The following is an 8,418-nucleotide window of genomic DNA, read 5'->3' as shown; positions in this document are numbered from 1 at the left end:
GTATTTATTCTGACGGCCGAGCCGGGCCACGCCTCCTCCTGCCTCCCATTCCTCATTCCCGCCTCTAGCTCGCATCAACATTTTTCCCCTCCCAGTTTCCTCCTCTCCTCGCAGGAAAGCTAGCTGGAGCAGGAGTTTTAAAGTGTAGGAAGCAGCAGGTGGTGGGAGATCCTTAGCTCAGAGACTGAAGGCTGAAAACAGACACCCTTTCTCCCACATTCTCCTAATCATAAAGTATCCTCATTCCTGAATATTATAGTGAAATAACATAAAGAGGTGTCGATTTTCAGATGCAAGAGGAAAGCTGATAAAGAATACAACCATATAAATAATGTGTGTGTGTGTGTGTGTTGTATGTGTGTGTGAGGGAGAGAAGGAGAGAGACGGAAGGAGGGAGGGAGACTTCTCCGAGACATTTTAGTATTTGTTTAACCAAAGGCAGGAGAAAGCTTGGCAAGTATTAGGTTACTTTGATTAATGTGTACAATTAATTTATTGGTATCAACCACTCTATTTTGTACTGGAGAGTCATCCTAGGAATGTTTCTTAAGATGGTTTATATGCACAAGACCTGCCAACATGATGAAGTAGGATTATGTGTTTTTTTTTTCCAGCTTGAAGTAGACTTATAACTAGAAAGTGATAAAATTAAATTATAAAATCTTAAAATGGTAGGGAAGGGAGTGATCTTAGAGATACTATGGTTTACTTCCTATGAGTTTAGAAAGAGTAAGCCAAAGCAAAGAGAAACCAAGAATCTGGTCCAAGTTTATACCTAGGTGATTTAGTGACCCAGCCAACACCCCATTTGGAGGCCTTAACCGTATATCTCTTCTTTCTATGACAAGCAATCTTTGTTGAGGAATTTTTCAGGAACTGGAAGTGACCATTAGAGTTGGAAAAACCTACCTCACTGATTGCATGTTACATTTTAAATATGTAATAAATTTAGATAATTTATTATTTACATAAATACTTCTAAAGTGTTTGGTTTTGAATCTTTTGAGACCCTAAGGTCCTCTAAAGGCATATCTTAAGTATCTGATTTACAACGGTACAAAAACAAAATGAACAGCAGAAAATCCAAATATAGCCAATATAGACTTAAAGTGAATTCACCAAGTTTTATTTTTTTAACCTTGTGTAATTAAGTATGAGAACCCTCAGATTTATGTTTCTCAGACTACAACTCTACCCAGTAGTGGATTCATGGAATTTTTTATGTGTATCCTTTTCAGAGACCCATTATTTGAAAGCTGGTCTCTTTCAATAATCTTCTCAATGGAGTTCTCTCTTCTATAATACTTGGCAGGCAGTACACAAATTATTTGCATTTTAGTTACCTTATCTGATTCTCACTTTTAGTGACTGAGAGTGTTATGCGGAGCAATACTATTATTCTTAGTTTACACAAGAGGCAAATAACTGTTCTTGGAGTAAATAGGTGTTCATTAAATGTTCAGTTATTTATATTTGTATTCATCCAGTGAACATTTATTGATACTATGTCAAGCATTCTGCTAGACATTGGAAAATAAAAGACATGGTGGCTGCCTTCTTGAAGCTTAGACTTACGGGGATATGGTCACATGCACACAGATGACAGTACATGTGGATGTAATAGAAGTATGCATAAGTTAATATGCCTGCATAAACCTCGTTTTTCTGCATGTGGGAGTTGAAGCTTAAGTTATCTAGCTTTACTTAGATAACAAGCACAGAGAAAACTTTGTTCCAGGGAGGGCACTTCGGGTTATAAGGTGAAATGATCATAGGAGTGAAAGACTAATTAGCTGATGCAAGTTCTTCATAACTCCTGGAAAACTAATGCTAAGAAATTTCCTGTTTGCCACCATATTAGCAGCAGGATCTTTGTATGAAAAATATGGTATGTGAACTTGGAAGCAAATACTGGAGGATAAACCTTGAAAAGAGGGTGAAAAAGTATTGACTATGGAATGCCTTGAAGAAGCTCTCTGACCCTTTCTGGTCCTAATGCTAGCAATGTCTTGACTTTGGGTACAGTTCTGAGACAGAAAGGCTAGGGAAAAAAAAAACACGTGAAATCAAACAAGCCAATGAAAAGAAAACTAACATTTATATGCCTTTTGTTAATTACAACTAATTTCCTTCCTGAAACCCACTTCTTAACTTAACCCCTGATGGGTGCATGGGAACACACATACACAAACTCAGTATAAATTCTTAAATAGTTCCACCACAACTTTTTTTTTATGAGTTTCATTTTAAAATATTACATGGCTTAAAAAAAAAAAGATGTACGTGAGAAAGCCATCTCTTTTCCATTCCATTTCTCTGAAGCTATGATGACTTTAGAATTTCCATGTGGCAATGTTTAGGTGTGGTGATTTCATGGTGGGAAAGTGAGAAAGGAATGGATTTCTTTCTTGTAGCTGTGTACAAATAGCAAGCACACTTTTTACTTTTTATGTTCATGTGGAGTGGCATTTAAGGGAACTAATGTAGATTATGGAGGTCTAAAGCCCCCTTTTAAATCACCTCTTAATACTGTCACTACCCTGAAGTAATCAGTATTAAATGTCCTATGCTTATACAAACATGCAAATATACACGTATGGGTTTGTTGTTGTTATTTGGTTCACAGAAAAGAGGCTATATTCTGTATATTACTCTAAATTTTACTACTAATTCAAGGACATCCACCTAATATTAACATCAGCATCTAGCTCATACTTTACTAAATATTAAATACTTTAATATTTTTTATTAACCATGATTATAGACATTCAGATTCTTTATTTTTTTTAATGTGACAAATACTGCTGCAACAAACACCTTTATCAATTTATCTTAGATACATGTGTTTGTAATTACAACAGGACAGAGTCCCCATTAATTAAAGAAGTATGCATATTTAAAATTTTAACACATTTAAGATTATTTTACCCAATTTGTAGCAACTCATATTCAAATGAACAGAGTCTGAGGATGGCGTACACTCATTAGTTATGAGTGTTATTGCCTTTTAAACTTTGTGTTAATCTAATGGGTAAAAATAGGTTATTATTTCTCTTAGTTTGCATTCACTATTCTTAAAATTTGCCTTCTGTTTTTCTAAGGGATAAAAATTCCTCTCGTACATGTGCATGCTCACTACATATACAGAATTTTTTTAATAGCAGAAATGTAATTTCATAGACAATATTTTTCCTCAGGACTATTATTGGTCTATTATTCCACTCTCACTTCAGAAGAATATCTCTTTTCAGACTATTTTCAGCCATTTCTAGAATAAATTCTACTCTATGGTGCCAGTAAAGAAATGTACTATATAGATTTGAAGCAACTTGGTAAATACTTTTCACTAATGTTCCCAAATTCTTTGGTTCCTTAATTAAGGTAAGAAGCGTCTTCTAAAATGCATGGGAATCCTTTCATTTCTAGGATTTTTGAACTACAAATGATTTTAATAGTAAGAAAGATTTTTCTATAAGATTGGAGTTTCTAAAATCATTGCTAACAGAGCATTTTTATGACTTGCTTTATAGTCCTCATTACCCAACATTAAGGTGAATGGGTTCATGATCTGGTATTGTTGTAAAAGTAGAAGTAATTTATTTGCAAAAAAATTTTCCAGGGTAATTAAACTGCATTTCCCATTTCATGTTACTGAATTACCTCATCTCCATTCATATTCAGACTACTGCAGTTCCAATTCACTATGCAGATTGGAATACTCAGAACTTCCCAGGTTTAATGAATGCACTTAGCTTCCATTCAGAAAAGGAAACTCCCAGAAATCTTTTAGTGTGGATCCAATTGCAAGGGGAATATAGTGTATCACTTTCTCTTTGCATTCCAGCCCCTCATAGAAGTATCTTTAATAAATGAATTAAACTTTCTTGGGGGGGAGTTCATGGTTTTACCCACTTATATTCTCTGAAGGATATCTCATCATCATCTTGCTATTTGATGTGCTTTTCCCAAGGATTGGAGGATTTTGCATAGATTTAGTCATGGAGAATTCTGTACTTTGGGTTAGCTAGACAACAATACGAAAGAACTATATTTCATTCTGGGTGTCACAGTTTTAGAAAAAGAGGTGACCGAATGTAGCTCATATAGGAGACAGTAGAAAGTTTTGGAAACAATGGTATGTGGCAAATTGTGGAATGAAATAGCAAAGTTTGTCTTGGAGAAGAAGTCGCCTGTAAGTATTTGCAAGGCTTACATAAGGAAGAGGGGACAGACTTTACCAGAAGGCACCAGAGGTGGCTTTTTGTGTAGTTTCAACAGACTTCTCTTTTGATTTGAGTTCTCCCCCAAAGATGGGCACTACTACATGGGTGGTACAATTTCCCCACAAGAACACTCACTCACTTGTTCAGAAATATTTATTGACCTCAGTATATGATTCAAAAGGCTACAGTGGTGAAGAAGACAGAGTATCTGTCTTCATGAGGGTTACAGTTTAGCAGGAAAGAATATGGAGGTCAAGGCTGAATGGCAAGCCGTGAGGAGGGTTGTTGAGGGGATACATGCACTGGGGAGATTTTACTTTATAACTTCTGTCATCTTTCCCAACTCTTCCATTCTATAATTTTGTCCTTCTGCTTGGCCTGTTGTTTTTGTGATGAGCAGTGTGCATTTGCAAAATAGATACCGAGTGAGGAGTATAGGCTATGGCCTTGAGAAAAAAGGATTTTTCTTAGTGATTAACTGGCCTACTTAGGATAATTCTGAAGTCCATGACCTCATTAAACCCATTACTTAACCTTTTGAGCTACAAACACTAGTAAATACTGTTCAAATATTTTCATTTTCATTAACAGTCTTTTTATTTTTTTGGACACAGAATCCTTTGATTTATGAAGATAAAGGGATATAAAACACATAAATAGATTTTATCAAGTTTTTTTTCCCCCAGATATCTAAAGTCATCAGGCTTCTGCAATTGATAACTTACATCAATTCTAAACTTCATATTGTTTCACATTTTAGTATCTCTGCTAGCATTCCACAATTGTCAAGTTGAGACATGATAATCAGGTATCTTCAATCAATGGTATTTTAAACTTGATGAAATTGAATTTCCTTGGCACAATTTTAGTGGGTACCTATTTACATGAAGGATAGAATTTAAATCCCTCAGCCTAGAATCCAAACACCTATACAATATACTTCAGTCTTATTTCCAACACCATTCCAACATTCCCATAATGTCCAAACTCTCCAGCCACAAAAATCTACATATTTGGAGTATATCTTTGCTCATGTTATTCTCTTTTTGAGGGGGAAATCTTTTCCCTTCAGTATTTTCCTGGAGTGCTGCCCATCAGCAGCTCCCCACAGGTGTAGATCTTGCTGGGCTGCTCTTTATTGGTCTCTCACACCACATAATACCTCTGTCTGTAAAGTAAGTGAGTAGCTTACTGTTCTCTATCTTCTCTGCCTGGCCTTTCAACTGGATTATACAGTTATTTATAAAGTGGTTTTAAAGGCCCAGATAAAAGGAACTATATTCAGGAACTATATTTGGCTACTAACAGGAAATTTATCACATCTTGATTTTAATCTGAATTAATGCCTTACTAAAAGAAAGCTATTATATGTTAATATCTTTGAATTTATAATTGTACTTTTCCCCCCAATGGACCTTTGTAACATTTAAAAGTATGCAAGGTAGAAAGTTCTCAATACATGAAATGAATTAAAAAATTAGCCTTTAAAAAATGTCCCAGGAAATTGAAAATGGATAACTAGTTAATCAATGAAATGAGTATGTACTGTTCAAGAATCTCAAAGTCATTAACAATGTCTGATATCTGACTTTTTCTAGAATAAATGTCTTTCCAGTACACTTGTTCTATTATATTTTGTGCCCCATCTGTACTGAATCTTTTTTTGGTTCTTCGGGACTCTTTTTCTCTAAGGTATTTGCATATGTGCTTCACTCCTCCTCCATTTCCTGCTTCTTTGCCCCCTCCCCTTTCTTCTCCTCTATCTCCTTTCTCCCTCTCCCTTTTCCTCTCCTTCTCCCACTCCCCCTTATTTATGCCTCCCCCTCTCATTGCACACCTTAGAATCTCCAGCACCATTTGAATAGATCTGCTGACAGCAGACATTTTTGCCTTGTTCCTTAGGGGGAAAGTGTTCAGTATTCCTCCATTAATATGACATTAGCTATAGATTTTTTTCACAGATACCTTTAACAGTTAAAGTAAGCTCATTTTTATTCCCGATACGATGAGTTTTTACAATCATGAATTGGTATTAGGCAAAGAATATGTGGGATGTGTGTGTGTGTGTGTGTGTGTGTGTTGGAATATTAAGTCATAAAAAAGATATCTTGCCATGCAACAACATGGATGGACCTAGAGGGCATTATGCTAAGTGAAATAAGACAGAGGAAGACAAATACCATTTGATTTCACTTATACGTGGAATCTAAAAAAAGCAAATGAAAAACAAAAGCAGGAACAGACCCATAAATATGGAGAACAAACTGATGGTTATCAGAGGGGAGTGGGAGGTGCAGGCTTCCTGTTATGGAATGAACAAGTCATGGCGATGAAAGGTACAGCATAGGGAATATGGTGAGTGCTATTGTACTGATATTGTGAAGTGACAGATGGTAGCTACATTTGTTGTGAGCATAGCATGATGTATAAAGAGTTATCAGATCACCATGTTGTACACCTGAAACTAATGTAACATTGTGTGTCAACTATACTGCAATAAAAACATCATGAGTTGGTTTTGGATTTTGGCAAATACCTTTTTGTCCGTTGAGATGACCCACATAGATACACAAACCACACATGCAAACCACACATGTGGTTCTTAGTCCTTTGTTTATTAATATGGTATTTACGATAATTGATTTTTTTGGGGGGTGTTAAACCAAACTTACATTCTTTTTTTTTTTAAGATTTTATTTCTTAGCACAAGCGTGAGAGAGAAAGAGAGGGAGAGAGAACATGCAGGAGAAGCAGACTACCAGCTGAGTAGGGAAGACCACATCTTCTTTATCCCAAAAGATTTGATGTGTTTTACTGGGATCATTACTTGAACCAACGGCAGATGCTTAACTGACTGAGCCATCCAGGCGCCTCACCAACCTTATATTCTTAGGATCAAACCAACTTGGTCATATTGTATAATCGTTTAATATATTTAATTCAGTTTGCTAATATTTTGTTAATTTTTAAAACCTTAACATTTTATATTTTTGTGAATATTTTTGCATCTATATTCATGAACAATATTTTTTTATGATGTCTTTATTTGCCTTAGGTATCAGAGTCCTACTAGCCCTATAAGATGAGTTGGGAAGTGTTTCCTCCTCTGTTATGGAAGAATCTTTAAAGGATTGGTATTATTTCTTATTTAAATATTTTCTAGAATTCATCTATAGAGCCCCCTCTAAGACTGAGATTTTCTTTTGAGAATATTTTTTCATTACTAATTCAACTTCATTACTTATTATAGGCCTATTCAGATTTTATGCTTTTCCTTGATAAAATTGTTCATACTATCCTATTATAATGCTTTTAATTTAGGTAGGAATGCTAGGAATGTCCCCTTATTTTCCAGATTAGTGTAGGTAAGAGTTTGCCAATTTACTTGATACTTTCAATGAATTCCAACTTTGGAATTCATTGATATTTCTCTATTGGTTTTCATTTTTTAGTTTAATCTAAATTAATCTTTATTATTTGTTTCTAATTTAATCTTTATTTTCTTTCTGCTTGCTTTGAGTTTAATTTGCTTTTTTCTGGTTGTTATGGTAAAAGTTTAATTTGAGATTTTTTTCTAATTAGATATTGGTATTTAAAGCTATAAAGAGGGCACGTGGGTGGCTCAGTTGGTTAAGCATCTGCCTTTGGCTCAGGTCTGATCTCAGAGTCCTGGGATCAAGCCGCACACTGGACTCCCTGCTCAGCGGGGAGCCTGCTTCTCTCTCTCTCCCTCTGCCTGCAGGTCCCTCTGCTTGTATTCTCTCTCTCTGCCAAATAAATAAATAAAAATAAAAATAATAAAGCTGTAAATATCTCTCTAAACACTGCTTTACCTGCATCCCAAAAGTTTTGAATTTCACTTTTTAAAAAAATTTTATTTTATTTTATTATGTAATGTTAGTCACCATACAGTACATCATTAGTGTTTGATGTAGTTTTCCGTGATTCATTGTTTTTGTATAACACCCAGTGCTCCATACAATACGTGCCCTCCTTAATACCCATCGCTGGGTCAACCCATCCCCCCAACCCCCTCCCTCTCAGTTTGTTTCTCAGAGTCCATAGTCTCTCATGGTTCATCTCCCCCTCCTACTTCCCCCCCTTCATTTTTCCCTTCCTTCTCCTAATGTCCTCCATGCTATTCCTTATGTTCTACAAATAAGTGAAACCATATGATAATTGACTTTTTCTGCTT

This window comes from Eumetopias jubatus, unplaced genomic scaffold (assembly GCF_037043125.1).
Source record: "Eumetopias jubatus isolate StellerSeaLion01/CBP00866 unplaced genomic scaffold, mEumJub1_p1.0 scaffold_4, whole genome shotgun sequence".
NCBI classification, from domain to species: Eukaryota; Metazoa; Chordata; class Mammalia; order Carnivora; family Otariidae; genus Eumetopias; species Eumetopias jubatus.
The sequence above is the reverse complement of the archived record's forward strand: the minus strand, read 5'-3'. Positions refer to the sequence as shown.